Source organism: Hyla sarda, chromosome 3 (genome assembly GCF_029499605.1).
Source record: "Hyla sarda isolate aHylSar1 chromosome 3, aHylSar1.hap1, whole genome shotgun sequence".
NCBI lineage: Eukaryota > Metazoa > Chordata > Amphibia > Anura > Hylidae > Hyla > Hyla sarda.
In genome coordinates this window covers 95,947,307-95,974,934 of record NC_079191.1, presented here as the reverse complement: position 1 = coordinate 95,974,934, position 27,628 = coordinate 95,947,307, and the positions used below count along the sequence as shown (strand labels likewise).

The window sequence follows — 27,628 nt, the reverse complement described above, 5'->3', positions numbered from 1 at the left end:
TTTAAAAACATAATACATAAGTGGGATGTTTCCTGTTGTTTAAGACTAATTTGGAGATTTGAGAGACTGGTTCCACTCTGCACCACTATTTTGTCTATATTAAAGGGGTACTCTGCCCCTAGACATCTTATCCCCTATCTAAAGATAGGGAATAAGATGTCTGATTGCAGGGGTCCCGCTGCTGGGGACCCCGCGATCTCTCCTGCTGCCCCTAGTCATCTGCAGCACAAAGCCGAAGTTTGCTCCATGCCTGATGACTCAAGATAGAGGGGCCAGCGCCCCATTAATGCAAGTCCATGGGAGGGGGCATGACGGTGACCATGCCCCCTCCCATAGACTTGCATTAAGGGGCGGGTTGTGATGCCACGAGGGGGCAGGGCCATGACATCACAAACCACCGACCCCTGTATCGTGAGTCATCAGGCACGGAGCAAACTTCGGCTCCGTGCTGCAGATGACTAGGGGCTGCAGCGGGACCCCCGCAACCAGACATCTTATCCCCTATCCTTGGATAAGGGATAAAATGTCTAAGAGCGGAGAACCCCTTTAAGGCTGAGGATGTATTTTTTTATTACTAGTCGCAGTTTAGACCAACTATTGTGCCACGATTTTGTGCTAGAATTGTGTCAAATTTTTGACAAATGTTTTCGCCTTTTAGGCCATGCCCCCTTTTCACAGAGGCCAATGTCCTTTTGTCAATTTCAGCAGAAAAGTGTCAAAAAGTGTCCAAAACCCATAGTAAATGTAGCAGAAGTCAAGTAAGCCAGTTTTTGGCACATTTGCAACAATAAGTCTGGGTTATTATCATTTAAACAAATTTTTCATATGTCACACCAACATTTCAAAAGTTGACATCAGTTGGGATCTCAGGGCTGAGACCACCTCAAATTGTTGGGCATATCAGCAGTGCATTTCATTCTTCAGCTTGCTACTCAGATTGAGTGCAGACGATGGGTTCCATAAATTTATATTGAAGCCCATCTCCAGCAATCAGTTGTATTGAGTGCCGAGCCATGGATTGAAGCACAATGCTGCATGCTACTGCAACCGGCTATATATAAGGATTGGAGAGGGTATTAAGACCCTGACCAACCTAAACTTTTGACATGTCTGTGCAACATTTCCAAAGCTTATTTAAATGACCATAACACTTTAGGACACAAGCCATGTTTTCTAATCTCAAACAACCTATTTCCTTCTGTTCAGTCATTATACCTTTTCAATAGAAAGCATGTACATGCAAACAGCTAAACACAGACCAAAACCTACACAACTACATTTTCTTACAATTTGGTTAGCTAATCATGAGTATGGTGGGTATACTGTACAGTTTCCAATTTATAAAAGAACAACATGATTTGAGTAACATATATAGGAACAATATAAGCAATCTGTAGAAAAACTCATATTTTGCACATGGTGGTGCCAACATTAGCTACGATCTATCTTCTAATTGGAGTATACTTATAATATGTATTATAAACAATCCCTGCAGTGTACACAAGGTTTGTCACTCAAAAATGTTATCTGTTTTATCATCTTGTGTATTTTTATATGTGTCATTTAACAACCAGCTGTTTTTGTAAGCTCCATATCCAGTGCCTTTTTTTGCACTGAATAATACGTATGAAAAGCCATTCCTAAAATGCTGTATATCAAATATATAAGCACCAAATATATAAGAATTCAAATATAAAAGCCTCAGTGCTTTACTCCAGTTCGAGTAGACATAAATGTATCACATCAGAGAACAAATATGACTTCAGACAACCTAATGTATCCAGGGCTTGGCAGACCCTTGGCCACTGGGAGGAACAAAGATCTGACAAGATGTAATTTTCCTATCCATTCTAGTTTCTCCAAAGAGGTGGATGGCCGCTACTTATATCTCCCTGCTCTACTGCTCAAATGCCAAGTATGTGTATTATTAAAGGTATCAGAATTGATAACTGTCATCCACATGATGTGTACAGTCAGAGCATAGGGCATGAAGATCAAACTTTAGCAACATGTGATTGGGGAATTATATTTATGGGAAATACAGATATTTATATTTAACTGGTCACTGTCATTTCAGCATTCATATAGCAAATAAAAGAAGCTTGGGATATATCTTAACTAGATAAAAATACCTCTTACTAGAGAAAACTGCTCAAGTTCATCTTGAGACAGACTAGCAGGTCTCAGAGGTATTAGTTGACATGCTGTCCATAAAAGTCTATGGAAAGTGAAGGGGGAAGCGGACAGGGGGGGAGGAGGTGTCTGAAGAAAGCCAGGTGCAGACATAAAGACTGCAGAAAGATTTCACAGCTTAGACTGCTAAGTACTGCTTTGTAATGTCCTCCCAGCTTTTGAGAGTGTACTATAGGGATATAGTGTAGGATGATCCCCTCTTCTGTGTGTGTACCATGTATGGGAGACATCAGATAGCCTAGTCTATACCCACTAGCTCAGGGTTTACTGAAAATTATGGATGAAGTCTGCAGAGCAAAAATCTGATCAAAAATATAATATACAAGTGATTTAATGGCCAGAAATAGTGCTTTTGCTCTTGAACACACACGTAAGAGTAATTTTGTATTGGAGTGTGGAAACCTTGGTAGTTCCAAAAACGTATTCTTCTTCCTTATATTAGGATTATCTATCCTGCAAAACTTCCAGTCATATACAGTAGGCCATTGTGCCCTGCATGACAATCTGAAATTAAAACATTTTGACAACATGCATTGACCTTATATACAGAACATATAGTGAATTCCACCCAACCCTCATATACATATGTGCATGTTGTCAGTGGTTTGAATTTAACACATTTCCTCAAAAAAAGCTGCTGTCAGGGGAAAGTTGGGACACTACATACGCTTACATACATTAATACAGTCTTCAAGTCCCACTCAGGATTAGACTGACCCACTAGAGTACCAGGGGATCCTTCGGTGGGCCCAAGATGTAACACACTAAGGTGCCCCTAATATAGGGCCATAAAGGTCTAGCAGAGGACAATCTCATTTGGAGCTGACTCTAAAACCATTGACTAGATGTTCTATTAAGCTCTGGGTGAGCAATGGTTACTTTAAACTGGACTTACAAAATGTAGGGTGGGCCCCAAAATACATTTCTCCTTGTTGGCTCTGGGAACTTCTGTCTGATGTTGGTTACTTACCAACTGCCCTGTGCTCCACAGGAAGTTCTTTTCTTTTTGAATTTCCTTTCTGTCTGACCACAGTGCTCTCTGCTGACACCTCTGTCCATTTTAGGAACTTTCCAAAGAAGGATAGGTTTGCTATGGGGATTTGCTCCTACTCTGGATAGTTTCTGACATGGATAGAGGAGTCAGCAGAGAGCACTGTGGTCAGACAGAAAGGAAATTCAAAAAGAAAAGAACTTCCTCTGGAACATACAGCAGCTGATAAGTACTTGAAGGATTAAGATTTTTAAATAGAAGTAATTTACACATCTGTTTAACTTCCTGGCACCATTTGATTTAAAAAAAAATGTTTTCCAGGGGAGTACCCCTTTAAAATCACTGAATAATAAGTTGGTATTAGAGAGTTCCATATTTTCACTGCTTTAACAGTAACTAATCCTCAATAATGACTGAATAGTTTATGTCTACATTTGTATTTTCTTATATCTTTAATAAAAAGAGAATTTATTAAAAAAAAAGAATCCCCAATACACGACGAGGGAGAAACCATCCAGACATAGTGGCCTAGATATAAAAAGATCATGATACAGATCTCAGTACTGCCCATTGATATTTGAATATAGTGACTGAATTAAACTAAGCTATTTTGTCCTAACTAACTAGCCCTATTGTTTTGTTATTTTAACCACCTATTTTCTTTGGTTGCCCATTGCACTCACTTCAACTCAGCTGTTCTTCTTATACAGTATACAAGTCGTAAAAACTGAGCCTAATATTCAATGTGCAAGTCTCTTGTGTTCCTCTATTCCTCTTTTGATGCACCTTAAAGGGGTACTCCGGCGCTAAGACATCTTATCCCCTATCCAAAGGATAGGGGATAAGATGCTTGATTGAGGGGGTCCCGCCGCTAGGGACCCCAGTGATCTTGCACGCAGCGCCCTGTTAAAATCAGTCCCCAGAGTGAACATGTTCGCTCTGGGTCTGATTACTGGCGATCACGGGGCCGGAGCATTGCGACGTCACGGCTCCACCCCTGTGTGATGTCACGCTCCGGGTGCTGATTGTAATGGGGTGCTGTGTGCAAGATCACGGAGGTCCCCAGCAGCGGGACCCCCACGATCAGGCATCTTATCCCCTATCCTTTGGATCTCTTAGCGCCAGAATACCCCTTTAAGATTTTAGCAGCTACCAGTCACTGGTTGCTAAAGTTAAATTACTGTCCATCAATGTCACCTAGTCCCTTTTAGTATTCGTTTTACCCAGCAAGGTAGTGATTTAGGAAAAAAGCTTCTCTGCCTTTGGGGACTGATTCCACTGTGTTTCAGAGGCCAATTATTTTAAGTTATTTTATCCATTGAGTATAATAAGAATATTTCTGTTGCCAAGGCCCAGTCATCTATATTTCACGTTGTGTCATTTCATAACTTGACTATTTATTTATTTTAAACCTAAGTATTTATTTTTACTCTAAATGCCTAAAATGTTTTCAATGATCGCTGTTCATCTCCAACAAATGGTAACATTTTCAATGAATTGTATAACAATAATAGTAGCAAAGGGATTTGCCCCATGCTGTGTCACTATAGGTAATAGCATATCATTTTTTGGCCCGGCCATATTTGCAGAGTAGTTCACCATTTATCCCTTTCCCTATCATATATGGCAGAGAACAGCGATCAATATCACATTACAGGTGATTGCACCAGTCACCTAGACCCACAAGCGGAGCGCTGCTTCAGCAATATCTTCCTAGTTAGGTTTTGATTCATTGTGCAGCTCCCTGCTAAACCTTTCAGCCATAATCGTTCTGCCAAAGATCCACATATAATTTATCCCGGAACCTCTCCCTATGCTCCTGTAAACACATTATCTGCCAGAAAAGAGGAGCAAGCGCAATGGGCGGGCTGATCACCAGAGTTTGCAGTGTCATACCCCTAGAGGGTGGCTACTACCCCACCTTGACCCACCCAACCATGGATAGTGTATATTCATCCCCACCACAATGTTGGTCCAGGTGTGACGCCGCTCTGTATGGTTACAAGCCTGAGCTCAGCAAAAAATGGCGGGTGGGGACCAAGAAAAATAAGGTGGTATCATCAGCTGTTCAACAGAATATGTCACGTAAAAACCACAACAGACACAAAGGAAAGCACTTCATTCAAGAGTCGTAATATAATACCCAAAGGCATCATATAAACATACATGACATTGCTGGGATACAGCAGATTCAGATCATATATAGACAGGATCAGTCTTTTGTTATTGTGTGATAGACATCAATAGGCTACATATAGGGATATAAAAAATACAAAGAGCAGCAGAAGGCTAATGACAAATGTATTATGCTAAAGATACGCAGACAATTGCCTACCTACAATATCTGCATTCGACCTACAGACACCCATCTATGATCCATCACTTGTAATAACAGCAATGGTTTATCAAGGTCTCCCCATAACCTTTGGTTACAAACATCATAGACAAGAAGCGGTAGCAGATTGATAGATAGCAAGTAGTGCATCAAAGGCCCCTGCAGTGATGAATGGGTTAAATGACTGGTGCAGGAATGTCCCATGGGAATGAGAAAAGGGAGGGAGACGGAGCGAAGGAGAAGGAGGAAGGGAGGGTGATGGAAGAAGAAAAATAAGGACAGAGGCTGAAAAGATGGTGGTGAAGGTCTTAGAAACCAAATGAAGACATAAGGAAAGGGAAGAAAGTATTGACGACATGGGAGACCTGCAAAGGGAAGGATCTCGGGGGAATAAGCGTAATGCAGAAATATACAGGAGAGATACAAGCAAACATGACAAGAGTAATCCATAGGTACACAGTAAAACTAACAGGGACATCATAGGAGGGATGAGGATGGAGGAGACAAGGATGGAGGAGACAAGGATGGAGGAGACAAGGATGGAGGAGACAAGGATGAAGGGCGGTACCTGGCTGTCTTCCTTGTCACTGCTTCCCTCTGCGGTAGAACATCAGACAGGCTTCCCTGGACTGACAGCTAGTGGGAATGCTCTACTGCTGTGTCACAGCTCCCAGTGTGTATGTGTGTGTGCGGCTGTCCTCTGCCTCCTGTTTGTCCCTCCGGGTCCCTGCCCTGCCAGTCCCTGCTGGTTGGTTGAAGCTGTGTTGTGGGGGAGGAGGGATGGTCAGGCTGCTGAAGCTGGAATGCATAGAGAAGCAGAGATGGAGAACTGAGAAGGGAGGAGGAGGAGGAGGAGGAGGGAGAGGAAGAGCAGGTGGGGAGAGTGAGCCATACTGAGCAGGAGGAGCAATGCTGCAGCCACTGGTGGTGCTGAGGAGAGAGCTGTGACGTCAGTGCGGATACTACACCGCTACAAGGCAGACTCATCATACACTGACAGGACATAGACAGATGGATATGAGATAGATATGAGATGATAGATATGAGATAGATAGATAGATAGATAGATAAATATATATGAGATAGATAGATATGAGATAGATCAATATGAGATAGATAGATATGAGATAGATAGATGGATATGAGATAGATATGAGATAGATAGATATGAGATGATAGATAGATAGATATGAGATAGATAGATATGAGATAGATCAATATGAGATAGATAGATCGATATGATATAGATAGATATGAGATAGATAGATATGAAATAGATAGATATGAGGTAGATAGATATGAGATAGATAGATATGAGATAGATAGATATGAGATAGATAGATATGAGATAGATAGATATATAGATAGATAGATATGAGATAGATAGATAGATATGAGATAGATAGATATGAGATAGATATAGATAGATAGATGGATAGATACCAAGCAAAAAATTCTGCAGCTCTCCAAATGCAGTGAAAAGATGGTGGATTTATTTAGCCCAACGGCATAGCAACGTTTCGGCTGCCCACTTGCAGCCTTTCTCAAGCTTGAGAAAGGCTGCAAGTGGGCAGCCGAAACGTTGCTATGCCGTTGGGCTAAATAAATCCACCATCTTTTCACTGCATTTGGAGTGCTGCAGAATTTTTTGCTTGGTATCTACAATTGACCCGTTACCTGGGACAACGACCTGCTGGCACCTGGCATCTTCTTTCTATTTTTGGGTTGAGCTGCTTTCATTTTCTTCTTAGATAGATAGATAGATATGAGATAGATAGATATGAGATAGATAGATATGAGATAGATAGATCGATATGAGATAGATAGGAGATAGATAGATAGATAGATAGATAGATAAGTTAGATATGAGATAGACAGATAGATGTGAGACAGATAGATAGAAAGATATGATGGATAGGTAGGTAGGTAGATAAATAGACAAGTTAGATATGAGATAGATAGATAAATAGATATATATGAGATAGATAGATAAATAGATAGATATGAGATAGATAGATGATAGATAGATATGGGATAGATAGATATGAGATTGATAAGTTAGATATGATAGACAGTTGTGAGATCGATAGATAAGATAGATAGGTAGGTAGATAAATAGATAAGTTAGATATGATAAATAGAGAGATGTGAGATAGATAGATATAAGATAGCTAGATAGATATGTGGTGTCCTGGTACCGTATTGCATACCGTACCTTGTGTGGAGGTCTTCAAAGTCAGAGTTTCTACGTTCAGGTAGGGTCCCCCAGGTGGGACAGCCCCTAGTCGCCTCCTTCTTTTCTAATTTTGTAATGTTTAAATGTATATATTTAATATAATGTTTATTAGTATACTTACCTTGGTGGCGTCGCAGGACCTTTGGTCATGTGACTATGTTAATTCCGCTATAGCATGTTGGAGGACCTTTGGAGGTCCTTGAGTCACATGGTTACCCATAACTCTTTGTACAGATGATTGACAGAAGTATTGGACCAATCAGCTTAAGTCCAGCCCCTGCCCATATAGGGGAGCTGTAGCCAATGATCGCTCTCTTGGGTTGTTGCTCTCATGGATGCCGGACTATTAGGACGGATCTGCGCAACATGCAAAGATAACGCTAGGCCTGAAGCCTGCTGGCTTCAGCCTGAACTGAAAACGTGAGTCTTAAACTGAATCCCCGCTAAAGCTAGCGTGACTGCTGGACCTCAACTAAATCCCCTAAATCCAGCGGAACAGCGCATATCAGTCTACGGACTCTAAAACGCTTAAGGTCCTAACCACTGTCAATATCTAAGAGACTTTGCTTGTACAAAGACTGTTCCGGTTATAAAGCTTGCATAAAATCTTCAGTAAAAGTTCCGACTGTTTTCAGCAAACTCTCTGGTTGTGGACATTCCATTATTTCATACTTCCCTATCGCTCTTGGGAAGGGTGGTGGTAGGACAAGCATTACGAAGGAGCCCTCACCCTGGCGTCATGAGTAGAAAGGGTTAAACAGACCTCATTTTAAAGTACCGCACAGCTACACCCCATATACCCTACACCCCCAAGCTACCACATAGCTTTTTTGGAATCTTACGAACAGGATACGGGTGTGTGCCTACAGCTGTTGCCACTGTTAACAGAGTACTCCCCCATATGTAAAGGACTTTACTAATGTGCTGCAAACCACCATTTAAGTGTAGGGAATCGTGTGCATGGTGTTGCGTGCAGGGCAGGGAGCACACGCGAAAAGTAAGGGGGGAAGAGAAAATTTATTGGCTGCAGAAATGTGCAAAGAGAGAAGTGAATACATGTTACAATCCTCTGGTCCGGTCAGCGAGGCAAGAGTTAACCTGCTGCTGGAGAAGCGCGCGAAAAAAGCCCGCACTGCGCCACGACCCGCCCTGGGCGTGGCTACCAAGTAAATGTATCGCAGCCGAAGGGGAACTTAAATTCACTGCTGTTGTTTTTCCAGTGGGACCGGAAGTCGGGCCTGCACTGATGACGTCCTTCCGGCCAGCGGCCATTTTGGAGGAGACCATTATAAAAGGAGCCCTGCACGGCGACCTCTTTAGTCTGCACAAGGAAGAGATGGAGAGTAAGGACATGGCGGAGAGCAGTGTTCCACGTGGTGTGAGCACCAAGATGGCGCCGGGGCAGAGGAAAGTTGTGGCGGTCGCAGCCCAACTATTCCACGACCTTGCCAACCGTCTGCAGCAGTTATCGTTGGATGAAGAGGGGGCCTGCAATCTTCCCCCATTGCCCGGCAAAGACGATGACTGGCCGGATACCCCTCCAGGGCAAATCGCTGGGACACCTGGAGCATCTTCACCGATGAGACTGTCCCCTCACCACCGAACATGGGGTTCGTGGGCTGAGATCCCGATGGAGGAGACTTCTGTAAGTACCCCATCAGAAGCAGCATTTTCTTCCTCCACCAGCCCTGAGCCAGAATTACCCCTGTCTGCTTTGCCGAGTGCACGACCGCGCTCACCCAGATTGCCTAAATGGACCTTTGGGAATGAACCCGAAATGATCCAGTACATGCATGATGTTCTCCAACCCCTGCCTGAGAAGTCCCTTCCACCGGTTCCTAAGGCACATAGGGAATGGGCCCGTCAGGAGGCCGAAATGGCCGAAGTGATGGAAAGGATAAAGGCCCGACACCGAGAACTGTATGCCCCCAAGCATGTTCATCTGTCTCATGAGGAGCGGATCCGCTACCAAGCAAATACTAAAGAAATGGAGGCACTCTACATCCGCATGTGGGACTATCCCTGAGAAGGGGAGAAGCCCTTGGAACATCGCAGAGCAACAGTGGCCAAGTTCGACTAGGTCAGAGGTTACGGTACCCTCATTGATTGCCCCACCGGCTATACCATCCTCGTAAACAGTCGATCTGTCCAGAGGCCTTACACCGACAAGAAGTTCCATTCCCTGGAGGTGGGTGAAATAGCGGAATACACCCCCGTCCAGGGCCTGCGAGGAGAGTGGCCTGCCACAGTCACCAGACCAGCAGCTCCAACCCTGCATCCTTTCAAGTATTTTCCATACACTGATTGGGAGGCGGACCCCTTCCAGCTGAGGCCGAAATGGCCTGCTCCTGCTGCTTTCACCTATGATCCTGAGGAGGAATTACTACAGCAGCGGTCACTTCCTTCAGTTTCCTGCAAAGTACCCAGGCCTACTCTTATCAAAGAGGTGAGGCCTAGACTGCGGGCACCAACTTCCGTGCCTAGGCCTACTCCCTGTCCGGAGGTTTGGCCTACCCACAAGGCACCAACGAAAGTGCTGCGGCCCACTCCCGACGAGGAGGTGGGGCCAACTCAACCAGCACCAACTAGCCTGCCTTTGGTCACGACCACAGCGTCCAGTAACCATATGATCAGGGACGTGCACACATAGGAGTGAAAGGAGGCTGGAGCCCCTGCCCTTTTCCTCACCTGCCCCTCTAGTGCCCTCACAAAAGGAGCTGCAGACTCAGGGTGACAGGTGCAGTAAAAAGGATCCGTTGCTGGGGAGATTTGTATGTGGTTTAATGGAGGGTGCTGTGCCCTCCCTGCAGCAAGGGGGCGCCACTTACCCTGTCCTTATCTGCCATTTCTCTGCTTCTCTCCACACGGAGGATACAGAAGCAGAGGAGGCAGAGAGAAGCCCTGCCCACAGCATGTCCGGCCACAAATTTCAGTCTATGCAGCCCTTACTGTAAGTAACTGTAAATATATGTGAGTGATTGCATGTCAGTGTGTATGTATACATATGTGTGTGTGTGTGTGTGTATCTCTATGTATGTGCCTGTGCAGAGAGGGATGGCTGGGGCCTTAGTGTAAGTGACTGTGTATATATGTGAGTGATTGTATGTCAGTGTGTGTGTATGTATATATGTGTGTGTGTGTGTGAATATATGTGTGTGTGTGTGTGTGTGTGTGTGTGTGTATCTCTATGTATGTGCCTGTGCAGACAGGGGTGGCTGGGGCCTTAGTGTAAGTGACTGTGTATATATTGAGTGACTGTATGTCAGTGTGAGGTGTATATTTGTGTGTTTGTGTGTGTGTGTGTCTATCTCTATGTATGTGCCTATATATGTGAGCAAGTTAATTGATGTATGTGTGTGTGTATGTATGTATGTATGTGTGTGTATATATAGATATATGAGCAAGTGAATTTATGCATATGTGTATGTATATGAGCAAGTGAATCTATGCATGTGTGTATGTATGTATGTGTGTGTGTATATATATATATATATATATATATATATATATATGTATGAGCAAGTGAATCTATGTATGTGTGTACATATCTGTGAGTGATTGTATGTGTGTACCTGTATGTATGATGTGCTTATTGGCTATATCTTTTAGTATATATTCCATGTTATATGTGTGTCTGTGTATTTATGTTTCCTAATGTATATGTCACGATGCCGGCTGGCAGGTAGTGGATCCTCTGTGCCAGAGAGGGATTGGCGAGGACCGCGCTAGTGGACCGGTTCTAAGTCACTACTGGTTTTCACCAGAGCCCGCCGCAAAGCGGGATGGTCTTGCTGCGGCGGTAGTGACCAGGTCGTATCCACTAGCAACGGCTCACCTCTCTGACTGCTGATGATAGGCGAGGTACAAGGGAGTAGACAGAAGCAAGGTCGGACGTAGCAGAAGGTCGGGGGCAGGCGGCAAGGTTCGTAGTCAGGGTGGATAGCAGAAGTTCTGGTACACAGGCTTTAGACACACAAAACGCTTTCACTAGGCACAAGGGCAACAAGATCCGGCAAGGGAGTGCATGGGAGGAGGTTAGATATAGTCAGGGACCAGGTGGAAGCCAATTAAGCTGATTGGGCCAGGCACCAATCATTGGTGCACTGGCCCTTTAAGTCTCAGGGAGCTGGCGCGCGCGCGCCCTAGAGAGCGGAGCCGCGCGCGCCAGCACATGACAGCAGGGGACGGGAACGGGTAAGTGACCTGGGATGCGATTCGCGAGCGGGCGCGTCCCGCTGTGCGAATCGCATCCCCAACGGCCATGACAGTGCAGCGCTCCCGGTCAGCGGGACTGACCGGGGAGCTGCAGGGAGAAAGACGCCGTGAGCGCTCCGGGGAGGAGCGGGGACCCGGAGCGCTAGGCGTAACAGTACCCCCCCCCTTAGGTCTCCCCTTTTTTTTGTCCGGTGACTGCCTCCCCTGGGATGAGGACACCGGGAAGGAATGGATGGTTTCCTCAATGACAGGCAGTACAGCAGGAGTAGGAATGGGGAGGGAGGGCAGAGGGTGAAGCTTGGCACGGGGCATGGAGACACAAGGACGGGAGCCATGAGGGGACACAGAGGCTTGCCTGAAGGGACTGGGAGGGGGGGAGAGGCATTTTCTGTGGCAGGCAGAGTCCCTAACGACCTTAGGGGGACCGGATACAGGAGGAACCACAGGGTCACGGCAGGGAGTACTGGGAACTGGTTTAAGGCAGTCCTTGGAACAAGAGGGACCCCAACTCTTGATCTCCCCAGTGGACCAGTCCAGGGTTGGGGAATGGTGTAGAAGCCAGGGTAGTCCAAGGAGAATTTCGGAAGTGCAATTGGGAAGGACCAAAAATTCAATTTTCTCGTGATGAGGTCCGATGCACATTAGGAGGGGCTCCGTGCGGTAACGTACGGTGCAATCCAACCTGGCTCCGTTGACCGCGGAAATGTGGAGTGGCTTGACAAGACGGGTCACCGGAATGCGGAATTTATTCACCAAGGACTCCCGAATAAAATTCCCAGAAGCACCAGAGTCCAGGCAGGCCACGGCTGAGAGGGAAGAGCTGGCTGAAGAAGAAATCCGTACAGGCACCGTGAGACGTGGAGAAGCCGACTTAGCATCAAGAGACGCCACACCCACGAGAGCTGGGTGCGAGCGTGCGTTTCCCAGACGTGGAGGACGGATAGGGCAATCCACCAAGTAATGTTCGGTACTGGCACAGTACAGGCAAAGATTCTCTTCCTTACGGCGATTCCTCTCTTCCAGGGTCAGGCGAGACCGATCCACTTGCATGGCCTCCTCGGCGGGAGGCCTAGGCGCAGATTGCAATGGAGACTGTGGGAGAGGTGTCCAGAGATCTAAGTCTTTTTCCTGGCGGAGCTCTTGATGCCTCTCAGAAAAACGCATGTCAATGCGAGTGGCTAGATGAATGAGTTCATGCAGATTAGCAGGAGTATCTCGTGCGGCCAGAACATCTTTAATGTTGCTGGATAGGCCTTTTTTAAAGGTCGCGCAGAGGGCCTCATTATTCCAGGAAAGTTCAGAAGCAAGAGTACGGAATTGTACGGCGTACTCGCCAACGGAAGAATTACCCTGGACCAGGTTCAGCAGGGCAGTCTCAGCAGAAGAGGCTCGGGCAGGTTCCTCAAAGACACTTCGAATTTCCGAGAAGAAGGAGTGTACAGAGGCAGTGACGGGGTCATTGCGGTCCCAGAGCGGTGTGGCCCATGACAGAGCTTTTCCAGACAGAAGGCTGACTACGAAAGCCACCTTAGACCTTTCAGTAGGAAACTGGTCCGACATCATCTCCAAGTGCAGGGAACATTGCGAAAGAAAGCCACGGCAAAACTTAGAGTCCCCATTAAATTTGTCCGGCAAGGACAGGCGGAGGCTAGGAGTGGCCACTCGCTGCGGAAGGGGTGCAGGAGCTGGCGGAGGAGATGATTGCTGCTGAAGTTGCGACTGAAGTTGCTGCACAATGGTGAATACTTCCGACAGCTGGTGGGTTAGATGGGCGATCTGTCGGGATTGCTGGGCGACCACCGTGGTGATATCAGAGATATAAGGCAGAGGGACGTCAGCGGGATCCATGGCCGGATCTACTGTCACGATGCCGGCTGGCAGGTAGTGGATCCTCTGTGCCAGAGAGGGATTGGCGAGGACCGCGCTAGTGGACCGGTTCTAAGTCACTACTGGTTTTCACCAGAGCCCGCCGCAAAGCGGGATGGTCTTGCTGCGGCGGTAGTGACCAGGTCGTATCCACTAGCAACGGCTCACCTCTCTGACTGCTGATGATAGGCGAGGTACAAGGGAGTAGACAGAAGCAAGGTCGGACGTAGCAGAAGGTCGGGGGCAGGCGGCAAGGTTCGTAGTCAGGGTGGATAGCAGAAGTTCTGGTACACAGGCTTTAGACACACAAAACGCTTTCACTAGGCACAAGGGCAACAAGATCCGGCAAGGGAGTGCATGGGAGGAGGTTAGATATAGTCAGGGACCAGGTGGAAGCCAATTAAGCTGATTGGGCCAGGCACCAATCATTGGTGCACTGGCCCTTTAAGTCTCAGGGAGCTGGCGTGCGCGCGCCCTAGAGAGCGGAGCCGCGCGCGCCAGCACATGACAGCAGGGGACGGGAACGGGTAAGTGACCTGGGATGCGATTCGCGAGCGGGCGCGTCCCGCTGTGCGAATCGCATCCCCAACGGCCATGACAGTGCAGCGCTCCCGGTCAGCGGGACTGACCGGGGAGCTGCAGGGAGAAAGACGCCGTGAGCGCTCCGGGGAGGAGCGGGGACCCGGAGCGCTAGGCGTAACAGTATATTTGTAACTGTATGTATGTGTCCAAGTGTCTCTTTGTATGTGTGTATATTACCTATGTACTGTATGTTATGTGCTTGTATGTATTGTATGAAGCACATTATTAGGGAATTATTGGAGGAATGTAAGCACAGTATATAGGGAATTTATGGAAGCACAGTATTTATTTCATTATATTGGAACATTATATTTTTTATGTATGCTGGCACTGTGTATAGATTCTTAGGGTGCGTTCACACGTGCCTATTTTTGCTTAGTGGTGGCACAGTATAGTTAAATAATAGTTGCACAGTATATAGTTCATTAATTGTGGAACAATATATAGGGAATTAATAGATGAATGGTGGCACAGTATATAGGGAATTAAGGGGGGGTACGGTATATAATTAAAGGGAAACTGACAGGCTGTTTACTCGCACTAAACCCAATGCACTAGGTTACAGTGCAGTATACAAAAATTGGTCTTTCCATTTTCTAGGTATTGCCCCATATTGCTAGTATGCGAAGTCAGTCTTGTGCGCAATGGAGGTGGAGCTTCCCTGCCTCCATCCTATATGCTGTGCTATGCCCGGCCGGCTTTGTATATTTATAATTATATAGGGGGAGATTTATCAAAACCTGTCCAGAGGAAAAGTTGCCCAGTTGCCCAGTTGCCCATAGCAACCAATCAGGTCGCTTCTTTCATTTTGCAGAGGCCTTGTTAAAAATGAAAGAAGCGAGCTGATTGGTTGCTATGGGCAACTGGGCAACTTTTCCTCTGGACAGGTTTTGATAAATCTCCCCCATATTAGTGTGGTGTCCATCTCTTCAGTGTAAGAACCAGAGCTGTGGGGAGATTCCTGCATAAGGTGGGTGATTGGTGATGGGTGCTGGGTGATGGGTGCTGGGTGATTGGTGCTGGGTGATTGGTGCTGGGTGCTGGGTGATTGGGGATGGGTGATGGGTGCTGGGTGATTGGTGATGGGTTCTGTCATATAGAGCTCAGGTGGGGGCATATAGGGGGAGATTTATTAAAACCTTTGCAGAGGAAAAGCCCTCTGCAAAACGATCTGATTGGTTGCTATGGGTGACTGCACCGCTCTTTCTCTGCACAGGTTTTGTATAAATCTCCTCTATAATACAGTATATTATAGGGCAGCTGTCACATGTTTTCTGTAAATAAGACTGACAGCACAGCCAAAGTGTATATACACATGGCAGACCTTCATAGAAACTGTTCTTGACTCGATTTTACAAAAACACCAACTTTTATGGGGGATAGGAATGTCGAGGAGGCCCGGCGGGAGTCCACTGTGTCCCTGGGCCGCAGCACATCTGCCCATTAAGTCTGGCAGACGTTTTTTAAATTATGAAAAGTGCCCTCTTTTTTTTACTTGAGCCCCTGCCCTTCAAAATGTCTGTGCACGTCCCTGCATATGCTTAATCTCAACCCTACCGTGTCCCACTCTACCCTCACTAATGTGGTGTGGGAAAGCCACATCAATTCCTTGCCTGGTTCTGATGTTGAGAGGGGTAGAGGTTCCAGAAGAGGAGCAGGGCGACACCACAGATAGATAGATATGAGATAGATAGATGATAGATAGATATATAGATAGATAAATAGATAGATATGAGATCGATAGATAGATAGATATCAGATCGATAGATAGATAGATATCAGATAGATAGATAGATAGCTAGATATGAGATAGATAAGTTAGATATGATAGACAGATGTGAGATCGATAGATAAGATAGATAGGTAGGTAGATAAATAGATAAGTTAGATAGATAGATAGATAGATAGATGTGAGATAGATAGATATGAGATAGATAGATAGATATGAGATAGATAGATAGATAGATAGATAGATAGATAGATAAAAGCAGCACATCAAAGTTATCAAAGCATAAAGGATGCAGGCATACAGTGACTGGAACCACGGTCCTCTGGTTCACCAATCCATATATCAGATAAAGTTGCAGCACATCAAACAGTTGCAATAAAGATGAGTGGTTTATTCCATGATGTAGAAAGTCCTTAATACATCATAAAATAATGGAATAAAATGTAGATAGAGTGAAATCTCTCTAAAATTTCTCTAAAAGACCACCTCTTTAACCCTTAACCCCTTCCCGACCTATGACATACCTGTACGTCATGGGTGGCAAGGTGTTCCCGACCCATGACATACAGGTACGTCATGAACATTTTTGCCTACTCGCGGCATCCCGCAGCGCCCGGTGAGATGGTATCACTGATAGCCAGCCATCTTACCATGCGACCACGGGGGGTTTCATCCCCCACCCCCCCCCCAGCGATCGCTGCTATCAGCTGGTCAAATCTGACTAGCTGATAGCAGCGTTTCGCTATCAGAATACTTAGCAGCGCGGTGTGTGAGTCCCGATCACGGGGATGGGGACGCACACTGCTCTTCTAAGTGTCCCTTACCCGTCCCCCGGCGTCACTTACCCGGCCATGCGAAGTCCTGAGCGGTCCCGGCGCGAGTGACGTCCTCCAGGCGGTACCGGCGGAGCTGCGTCCCGGCGGTGAGTTTTCGGCAGCAGTGCGGCATCTTCATTGGCAGCAGTGAGATCACCGTAAAGCGATCTCACTGCTGCCTCTGGGAGTTTCAAAACTGCAACTCCCAGCATGCCCAGACAGCCTTTGGCTTTCTGTGCATGCTAGGAGTTGTAGATTTGCAACATCTGGAGGTCCACAGTTTGGAGACCACTGTATAATGGTCTCCAATCTGTGCTCTTCCAGATGTTGCAAAATTACAACTCCCAGCATATCAGACTGCCCAAGCATGCTGGAAGTTGTAGTTCGGCAACATCTGATCCTTCCATTTTTTGCAATTCTGACCACTGTCACTTTAAACATTAATAACTCTGGAATACTTTTACTTATCATTCTGTTTTTTCGTGACATATTCTACTTTAACATAGTGGTAAATTTTTGTGGTAACTTGCATCCTTTCTTGGTGAAAAATCCCCAAATTTGATGGAAAAAAAAGAATATTTTGCATTTTTCTAACTTTGAAGCACTCTGCTTGTAAGGAAAATGGATATTCAAAATAATTATTTTTTGGTTCACATATACAATATGTCCACTTTATGTTTGCATCATAAAATGTATGAGTTTTTACTTTTGGAAGACACCAGAGGGCTTCAAAGTTCAGCAGCAATTTTCATATTTTTCACAAAATTTTCAAACTCACTATTTTTCAGTGACCAGTTAAGTTTTGAAGTGGATTTGAAGGGTCTTCACATTAGAAATACCCCACAAATGACCCCATTATAAAAACTGCACCCCCAAAAGTATTCAAAATGACATTCAGTAAGTGTATTAACCCCTTAGGTGTTTCACAGGAATAGCAGCAAAGTGAAGGAGAAAATTCAAAATCTTCATTTTTTACACTCGCATGTTCTTGTAGACCCAATTTTTGCATTTTTGCAAGGGGTAAAAAGGAGAACATTTTTACTTGTATTTGAAACCCAATTTTTCTCGAGTAAGCACATACCTCATATGTCTATGTAAATTGTTCGGCGGGCGCAGTAGAGGGATCAGAAGGGAAGGAGCGACAAATGGTTTTTGGGGGGTATGTCACCTTTAGGAAGCCCCTATGGTGCCAGAACAGCAAAAAAAACACATGGCATACCATTTTGGAAACTAGACCCCCCGTGGAACATAACAAGGGGTAAAGTGAATCTTAATACCCCACAGGTGAATCACGACTTTTGCATATGTAAAAAAAAAAAATGTTTTACCAAAAATACTTGGTTTCCCAAAAATTTTACATTTTGAAAAAGGGTAATAGCAGAAAATACCCCCCAAAATTTGAAGCCAAATTTCTCCCGATTCAGAAAACACCCCATATGGGGGTGAAAAGTGCCCTGCTGGCGCACTACAGGTCTCAGAAGAGAAGGAGTCACATTTGGCTTTTTGAAAGCAAATTTTGCTCTGGGGGCATGCCGCATTTAGGAAGCCCCTATGGTGCCAGAACAGCAAAAAAAAACACATGGCATACTGTTTTGGAAACTAGACCCCTCGGGGAACGTAACAAGGGGTAAAGTGAACCTTAATACCCCACAGGTGTTTCACGACTTTTGCATATGTAAAAAAAAAAATTTTTTAATTCCGAAAATGCTTGTTTTCCCAAAAATTTTACAATTTTAAAAAGGGTAATAGCAGAAAATACCCCCCAAAATTTGAAACCCAATTTCTTCCGATTCAGAAAACACCCCATATGGGGATTAAAAGTACTCTGCTAGCGAACTACAGGTCTCAGAAGAGAAAGAGTCACATTTGGCTTTTTGAAAGCAAATTTTGCTCTGGGGGCATGCCGCATTTAGGAAGCCCCTATGGTACCAGAACAGCAAAAAAAATAAAAATACACATGGCATACCATTTTGGAAACTAGACCCCTCGGGGAACGTAACAAGGGGTAATGTGAACCTTAATACTCCACAGGTGTTTCACGACTTTTGTAATGTAAAAAAAATTGCAGAAAATACCACCCCAAATTTGTAACACAATTTTTCCCGAGTACGGCGATACCCCATATGTGGCCCTAAACTGTTGCCTTGAAATACGACAGGGCTCCAAAGTGAGAGCGCCATGCACATTTGAGGCCTAAATTAGGGACTTGCATAGGGGTGGACATAGGGGTATTCTACGCCAGTGATTCCCAAACAGGGTGCCTCCAGCTGTTGTAAAACTCCCATTATGCCTGGACAGTCAGTGGCTGTCTGGCAATACTGGGAGTAGTTGTTTTGCAACAGCTGGAGGCTCCGTTTTGGAAACAGTGGCATACCAGAAGTTTTTCATTTTTATTGAGGAGGGGAGGGGGGCTGTGTAGGGGTATGGGTATATGTAGTGTTTTTTACTTTTTATTTTATTTTTTGTTAGTGTAGTGTTTTTAGGTTACAGTCACACGGGCGGGGGTTCACGGTAGTTTCTCGCTGGCAGTTTGAGCTGCTGCAGAAAATTTTCCGCAGCTCAAACTTGCAGCTGGATACTTACTGTAAACCTCCGCCCATGTGAGTGTACCCTGTACATTCACATTGGGGGGGGGGGGGGGGGGGGGGGAGAAACATCCAGCTGTTGCAAAACTACAACTTCTAGCATGTACGGTCTATCAGTGAATGCTGGGAGTTGTAGTTTTGCAACAGCTGGAGGCATGCTACCTTGGCTGGGGATGCTGGGGATTGTAGTTATGCAACAGCTGGAGACACACTGGTTTTCTACTTAACTCAGTGTATCACAACAAGTGTGCCTCCAGCTGTTGCAAAGCTACAACTCCCAGCATGTACGGTGCATGCTGGGAGTTGTAGTTTGCAACAGCTGGAGGCACACCGGTTGTGAAACACTGAGTTAAGTAAAGAAAACTCTGTGTTTCACAACCAGTGTGCCTTCAGCTGTTGCAAAACTACAACTCTCAGCAGCCACCGACAGCCAACGGGCATGCTGGGAGTTGTAGTTATGCAACCAGCAGATGCACCACTACAACTCCCAGCATGCACTTTAGCTGATTGTGCAAGCTGGGAGTTGTAGTTATACAACAGCTGAAGGTACACTTTTCCATAGAAAAAATGTGCCACCAGCTGTTGCAAAACTATAAGTCCCAGCATGCCCATAAGGGAATGCTGGGAGTTGTGGTGGTTTGCCTCCTGCTGTTGCATAACTACAGCTCCCAGCATGCCCTTTTTGCATGCTGGAAGCTGTTGCTAAGCAACAGCAGGAGGCTGTCACTCACCTTCAACTGCTGCTCCGGCACACAGGTCAGTCCCTCGCCGCCTCCGCCACTCCTGGGGCCCCGATCCCAACATTGATGCTGGGGATCGGGGTCCCCAGCTGCCGGGGTCCTCTTCCCGCACCCGCTCACATCCTCCGGAAAGGGGCGGAGTGAATTGCGGGAGTGACACCCGCAGCAGGTGCGCTGATTGGTCGGACGGTAAACCGAGCCGATGAATCAGGGCGATCGTGAGGTGGCACCAGTGCCACCTCACCCCTGCTGGCTATGGCTGTCACTGGAGACCCGATTGACCCGGAATCCGCCGCAGATCGCTGGGCTGAATTGTACAGCGATCTGCGGCCATCGCCGACATGGGGGGTCATCATGACCCCCCTGGGCGATATGCCGCGATGCCTGCTGAACGATGTCAGCAGGCATCGGGCTCTGGCTCCCCTCCAGCTTGCTGCGGGGGCCGGGAAAGCTCATGACGTTCTCATACGTCATGAGTCCTTAAGGACTCTGAAATGAAGACGTATGAGAACGTCATGAGTCCTTAAGGGGTTAAGATGGCCACCCCCCTTATCCAGACCAAATTACCTGTGACAGATTTTCAGGTTAATATATAATAAACACTATTTTTGAGAAGCTCTCCCCCATAGAATTTAACTATGGATGGTCGACTCAAAGATGTTCCACTGTTGATAGATTATACTGTAGATAAATCTAGATACATAATACTCGCATATAGTTATGATACATTAAATAACTAGGTACAGTAAACCCTCTTAGAATTTTATGGTTTCATGTATCATGACATATTAAAAAAATATCTGGTCCTTAGCGGGTCCTAAAATGAGGTAACTACAAACTTAGATGAGAAACAACACACAGATTCCACCGTGCCATAATTTTTTTCCACAAAAATGAAACCAAAATGAAAAAGCTTTGTGTAAAAAAACAAACTAAAATAAAAATGATATTCCAGTCCTCTAGGTTATATATTTAAAATGTATTAAAGATAAAATATAATATAACATGAGTAGCGTTTTAGCTTGTGTGGAATCGCAGGGCCCTTGCGTCCCACAACAGCCTGTGTATTACATAAAAGTATTCATTTAATATACTGTAAGATAAAACATAGTATAATAAAATATAATGGTTTAGTGTAATTATATCACTTTCAATGTATAGCCAGTAGATATACTTAATGCAACAGTTTATATTCTTCTTGGTCTGCTGTGACCTATAGTCCGCAAAACTTTGGTACCAAATAAAAAGTAATAGTCTCTGTCAACAGGATTTTGTGAATAAAGAGAGGTTAGGTGACATCAACAGAACTTATGAAGAGACCTGCGCTGCCGACATACACCGGAGCTCCACGCACAGGATGCACAGAGTGCATACAGCTCATTACTGCTAATATCTGTTGGTACCAAAGGTCACAGCAGACCAAGAAGCATATAAGTTGCATTAAGTATATCTACTGGCTATACATTGAAAGTGATATAATTACACTAAACCATTATATTTTATTATACTATGTTTGATCTTACAGTATATTAAATGAATACTTTTATGTAAGACACAGGCTGTTGTGGGACACAAGGGCCCTGCGATTCCACACAAGCTAAAATGCTACTTATCTTATATTATATTTTATCTTTAATATATTTTAAATATATAACCTACAGGACTGGAATATTATTTTTACTTTCATTTATTAAACACTCCTGGGGTATTGGAGTTTACCTCTCCAGGAACCTCGATTATATATAGGCAACAGGGGCGGACTGACCGGCGGTCCGATCGGACATCGTCCGAGGGCCAGACCCCTCGTCCCAGATCCCCAGCAGACAGCACTGCCTTCTCCAGTATGTGCGATACACGCACATACAGGAGAAGGTGTCCTTTCTGTCTGAGCCACATGTGCAGCTTACACAGTGGAGATGTGACCTCCGCCCTCATGCAGCACACAGTACAGGCGCCGATTACGTCACTCCTCGGCGCCTGTACTGTGAAGAGGAGAAGACGCGGGCCCCTACTGCTGAGGAGATCGCTGCATGCGATATCAGGTGAGCATCATTTTCTTAAATTTTTTAACCCTGCCTACACCTATGGGGAAGAGGGGGGGTGTAACTCTTCCTATACTTATGGGGAAAGGGGGGGGTAACTCTGCCTATACCTATGGGAAATGGGGGGTGACTCTGCCTATACCTATGGGGAAAGGGGGGGACTCTGCCTATACCTATGGGGAAGGGGGGTAACTCTGCCTATACCTATGGGAAAGAGGGGGGGGTAACTCTGCCTATACCTATGGGGTGCCTGATGAATATCTATACCTATAGATGCCTGATGAAGCTGCGCATACGCAGCAAAACGCGTTGCATTATCACTAATTAAAACCTCCTACAGGTTACGTTTTAATCACATGGTGTTCCTTGCCTGTAAGGTGATTGGTGGAGCTATTTGCACACACCTGTATTTTTACCATTGTGTAATCCTCATTTGTTAAGGCCAGACGAAGCGCGTAACCCGTTCGAAACAACGGCTGCTGTCGCCTTCTACATACCCCCCCCCGCCCATATGTGTCCCTGTCCGCTATTTATGTTTTTGTGATTATTTCCTTCAATAAAGAAGGCTGAGAAGACGCGGTGAGTTGACGACTACTTTTAATCTTCATATCTTGATCTAATTAAAACCTGTTCGATTTTACCTTCCCTCTGCGAGTCCTGTGTCCTGTCCAGCGCCACGGATCCTGGCATAACAAAGCCCTGTCTCTATACTATTATACCTATGGGGAACGGGTAACTCTGCCTATACCTATGGGGAAGTGGGAGGGGGTAACTCTGCTTATACCTATGGGGAAAAGGGGGTTTAATTCTGCCAATACCTATGGGGAATGGGGGGTTTAACTCTGCCTATACCTATGGGGAAAGGGGGGGAAGGTATGGGACTCTGCTGCCTATACCTAAGGAGAAAGGGGGGTTAACTCTGTTCCTATACCTATTGGGAAGGAGGTTAACTCTGCTGCCTATACCTATGGGGAAGGGGGGTTAAGTCTGCTGCCTATACCTATGGGGAAGGGTGGGGGGCTAACTCTGCTGCCTATACCTTTGGGGAAGGGGGGTTAACTCTGTTGCCTATACCTACAGGGAAAGGGGGTTAACTCTGCTGCCTATACTTAAAGTGAAGGGGGGGGGGATACCTAACTTTGCCTAACTACTTACCTAAATACCAGGCTATCTAACTACCTACATACCCATACAATCCAAGTGTAAGCATCACCTCCTCCAGAAACGTTGTCTCTTTTCCCTGGAATAAACACTTGAATTTTGCACTGATTTTGGTGTGCTGCCTGCATTGATCTATGGCTAGCCCCCTACCTACCTGGCTTGTCACCTACCTACTTATACTGCTTCGTGATCTACCTACCTAGTTACCAGTTTACCTGGCTATCTTTCGACCTGCCCTTTTACTGTGCAGGACATGAAGGAGGGCATTATTACAGTTTGTGGGTCTATAGATGGAAAGATTGTGTAGAGGAGGGGAGGGCACTGGAAAAATGCAGAGTTTGACATTTTTGTCCTGCAGATGTTAAGAGATCCACATGGTGGTCTTATCCGGATGAAGAAGAAAAGGCAAGAGGACGCTGCTGATCAGAAAATACGTAAATGTGAGTGCCAAAATGTAACTGTAATCACTTCTATGGTGTACAGATCCTGTATGCAGCTGATATCTACCGCAATATGGCCCCAAGTGTTGTCAGTCCGCGCCTGATAGGCAAAGTGACCTGCAAACAACCTTGTGAGACTCAGGAGAACTTTTAGAGTTATTAGAGCATATTAAATGTAATGATAATTCATGGTTAGTAACAATGGACGTAGTGTCCCTTTATTCAAATATCGCACAAAATAGAGGAGTAAGGGCTATTGAGGATACGTTATCCACAGATATTCTGATGCCCAAATGTCAAAAAGATTTTATATCAAAAAGTTTAAAATTTTTATTAAGTCATAATTATTTTTGAAGATCGATTTTATATTCAACACCATGGGACGGCGATGGGCACGAAATGCGCACCAGTTTTCGCAAACCTATATATGGATGTAGTGGAACAAATATGTATAGAAGATAGCCGTCATTTTAAAAGTATTAAATTTTATAGACGATAGATGACCTGATCTTAATTTCGGAGGGAAGTAAAGAAAGTTTTTATAAATTTTTTTAATGGACTAAATGAAAATCTATGGGGTATGAGATTCACGGAACACATTAATAAAAAAAACATTAACTTGTTTAGATTTTGAGCTATATATTAAGGGCAATAAAATTTATACAAAAACTTTTTTAAAGCTATAGATGCCAATGGGTATTTGCACTTTAAAAGTAGCCATTTAAAAAACTGGAAAGTTAATATACCGTTCGGGCAACTGAACAGAATTAAAAGAAACTGTTCCGAAATTGGCAGCTATGAAGATCAAGCGAAAATAATACAAAATATATTTTTAGATAAAGGGTATCCCCATGCTGTAGTAGAAGGAGCAAAGAAAAAAGCAGATTCCATTGTGAGAAGCGAACAATTAAAGAAACAAAAGTAGAAAATATAGAAGGAATAAAAATGATTATAATAGTGTGGAATTTGGCACAGCTTTTATCTCCCAATATTCGGGAGATGCAAAAAAAACTAGTAATTTTAAACCTAAATTAATTTATCGGCAAGCAAAAAATATTGCACAAGATATAGCACCTTCATATCCGAAATTAACTGAAAAGGAAAAAGAGATAATTAATCCCTTAAGGACCAAGGACGTACAGGTACGTCCTTGGTCCTGCTCCCGTGATATAACGCGGGGTTACACGGTAACCCCACATCATATCACAGCGGGCCCGGCGTCATAGTGAAGCCGGGGCCCACCGCTAATAGCGCGCAGCGCCGATCGCGGCGCCGCGCGCTATTAACCCTTTAGCCGTGCGCTCAGAGCTGAGCCACGCGGCTAAAAGTGAAAGTAAAAACTGCCAGTTAACTCAGTGGGCTGTTCGGGATAGCCGCGGCGAAATCGCGGCATCACGAACAGCTTACAGGACAGCGGGAGGGCCCCTACCTGCCTCCTCACTGTCCAATCGCCGAATGACTGCTCAGTGCCTGAGATCCAGGCATGAGCAGTCAAGCGGCAGAATCATCGATCACTGGTTTCCTATGAGAAACCAGTGATCAATGATAAATATCAGTGTGTGCAGTGTTATAGGTCCCTATGGAAGCTATAACACTGCAAAAAAAAGTAAAAAAAAATGTGAATAAAGATCATTTAACTCCTCCCCTATTAAAAGTTTGAATCACCCCCCTTTTCCCATAAAATAAACACAGTGTAAATAAAAATAAAAATAAACATATATGGTATCACCGCGTGCAGAAATGTCCGAATTATAAAAATATATCATTAATTAAACCGCTCGGTCAATGGCGTACACGCAAAAAAAATTCCAAAGTCCAAAATAGTGCATTTTTGGTCAATAAGTCCTATCAATGCAAAAATGGTACCGTTAAAAACTTCAGATCACGGCGCAAAAAATGAGCCCTTATACCGCCCCATACACAGAAAAATAAAAAAGTTATAGGGGTCAGAAGATGACAATTTTAAACGTATTAATTTTCCTGCATGTAGTTAGGATTTTTTCCAGAAGTACGACAAAATCAAACCTATATAAGTAGGATATCATTTTAATCGTATGGACCTACAGAATAAATATCAGGTGTCATTTTTACCGAAAAATGTACTACTTAGAAACGGAAGCCCCCAAAAGTTATAAAACTTTTTTCAATTGTCACGATGCCGGCTGGCAGGAGGTGGATCCTCTGTGCCAGAGAGGGATGGCGAGGACCGTGCTAGTGGACCGGTACTAAGACACTACTGGTTTTCACCAGAGCCCGCCGCAAAGCGGGATGGTCTTGCTGCGGCGGTAGTGACCAGGTCGTATCCACTAGCAACGGCTCACCTCTCTGGCTGCTGAAGATAGGCGAGGTACAAGGGAGTAGGCAGAAGCAAAGTCGGACGTAGCAGAAGGTCGGGGGCAGGCGGCAAGGTTCGTAGTCAGGGGAGATAGCAGTAGTTCTGGTACACAGGGTATAAACACACAAAAACGCTTTCACTAGGCACAAGGGCAACAAGATCCGGCAAGGGAGTGCAAGGGAGGAGACTAGATATAGCCAGGGAACAGGTGGGAGACAATTAAGCTAATTGGGCCAGGCACCAATCATTGGTGCACTGGCCCTTTAAGTCTCAGGGAGCTGGCGCGCGCGCGCCCTAGAGAGCGGAGCCGCGCGCGCCAGCACATGACAGCAGGGGACGGGAACGGGTAAGTGACCTGGGATGCGATTCGCGAGCGGGCGCGTCCCGCTGTGCGAATCGCATCCCCAACGGCCATGACAGAGCAGCGCTCCCGGTCAGCGGGAGTGACCGGGGAGCTGCAGGAAGAAAGACGCCGTGAGCGCTCCGGGGAGGAGCGGGGGCCCGGAGCGCTAGGCGTAACAGTACCCCCCCCCTTAGGTCTCCCCTTCTCTTTGTCCAGTAACTGCCTCCCCTGGGATGAGGACACCGGGAAAGGATGGAGGGATTCCTCAACGGCAGGCAGAACAGCAGGAGTAGGAATGGGGAGAGAGGGCAGAGGGCGAGACCTGGCACGGGGCAGTGTGACACCAGGACGAGGGCCATGAGGGGACACAGAGGCTTGCCTGATGGGACTGGGAGGGGGGGAGAGGCATTTCCTGTGGCAGGCAGAGTCCTTAATGACCTTAGGGGGACCGGACACAGGAGGAACCACAGGGTCACGGCAGGGAGTACTGGGAACCGGTTGAAGGCAGTCCTTGGAACAAGAGGGGCCCCAACTCTTGATCTCCCCAGTGGACCAATCCAGGGTTGGGGAATGGTGTTGAAGCCAGGGTAGTCCAAGGAGAACTTCAGAAGTGCAATTAGGAAGGACCAAGAATACAATTTCCTCGTGATGAGGTCCGATGCACATTAGGAGGGGCTCCGTGCGGAAACGCACGGTGCAATCCAACTTGGCTCCGTTGACTGCGGAAACGTGGAGTGGCTTGACAAGACGGGTCACCGGAATGCGGAATTTATTCACTAAGGACTCCCGAATAAAATTCCCAGAAGCTCCAGAGTCCAGGCAGGCCACGGCTGAGAGGGGAGAGCTGGCTGAAGTAGAAATCCGAACAGGCACCGTGAGACGTGGAGAAGCCGACTTAGCATCAAGAGACGCCACACCCACGGGAGCTGGGTGCGAGCGTGCGTTTCCCAGACGTGGAGGACGGATTGGGCAATCCACCAAAAAGTGTTCAGTACTGGCACAGTACAGACAGAGATTCTC

General features: G+C 45.7%; 2 protein-coding genes across 5 annotated transcripts in view; one reads left to right on the top strand and one right to left on the bottom strand.

The window, feature by feature from the left end:
• KIF1A (kinesin family member 1A) overlaps positions 1-27,628 on the bottom strand; it is a 331,661-nt gene that overhangs the window by 208,349 nt on the left and 95,684 nt on the right. The window contains exon 1 of one of the 4 annotated variants that reach the window (XM_056564692.1): positions 6,088-6,333. The exons of the other annotated variants lie outside the window; for them this stretch is intronic. The gene's annotated coding sequence lies outside the window, so the exon portion shown is untranslated. Of the gene's footprint in view, positions 1-6,087; positions 6,334-27,628 lie in introns of those variants that run through there. 4 annotated transcript variants of the gene reach the window in all.
• Positions 15,363-27,628, top strand: part of LOC130361554 (allantoinase, mitochondrial-like) — a 105,604-nt gene continuing 93,338 nt past the window's right edge. The window contains exon 1 of the mRNA XM_056564698.1: positions 15,363-15,388. The gene's annotated coding sequence lies outside the window, so the exon portion shown is untranslated. The remainder of the gene's footprint in view (positions 15,389-27,628) is intronic.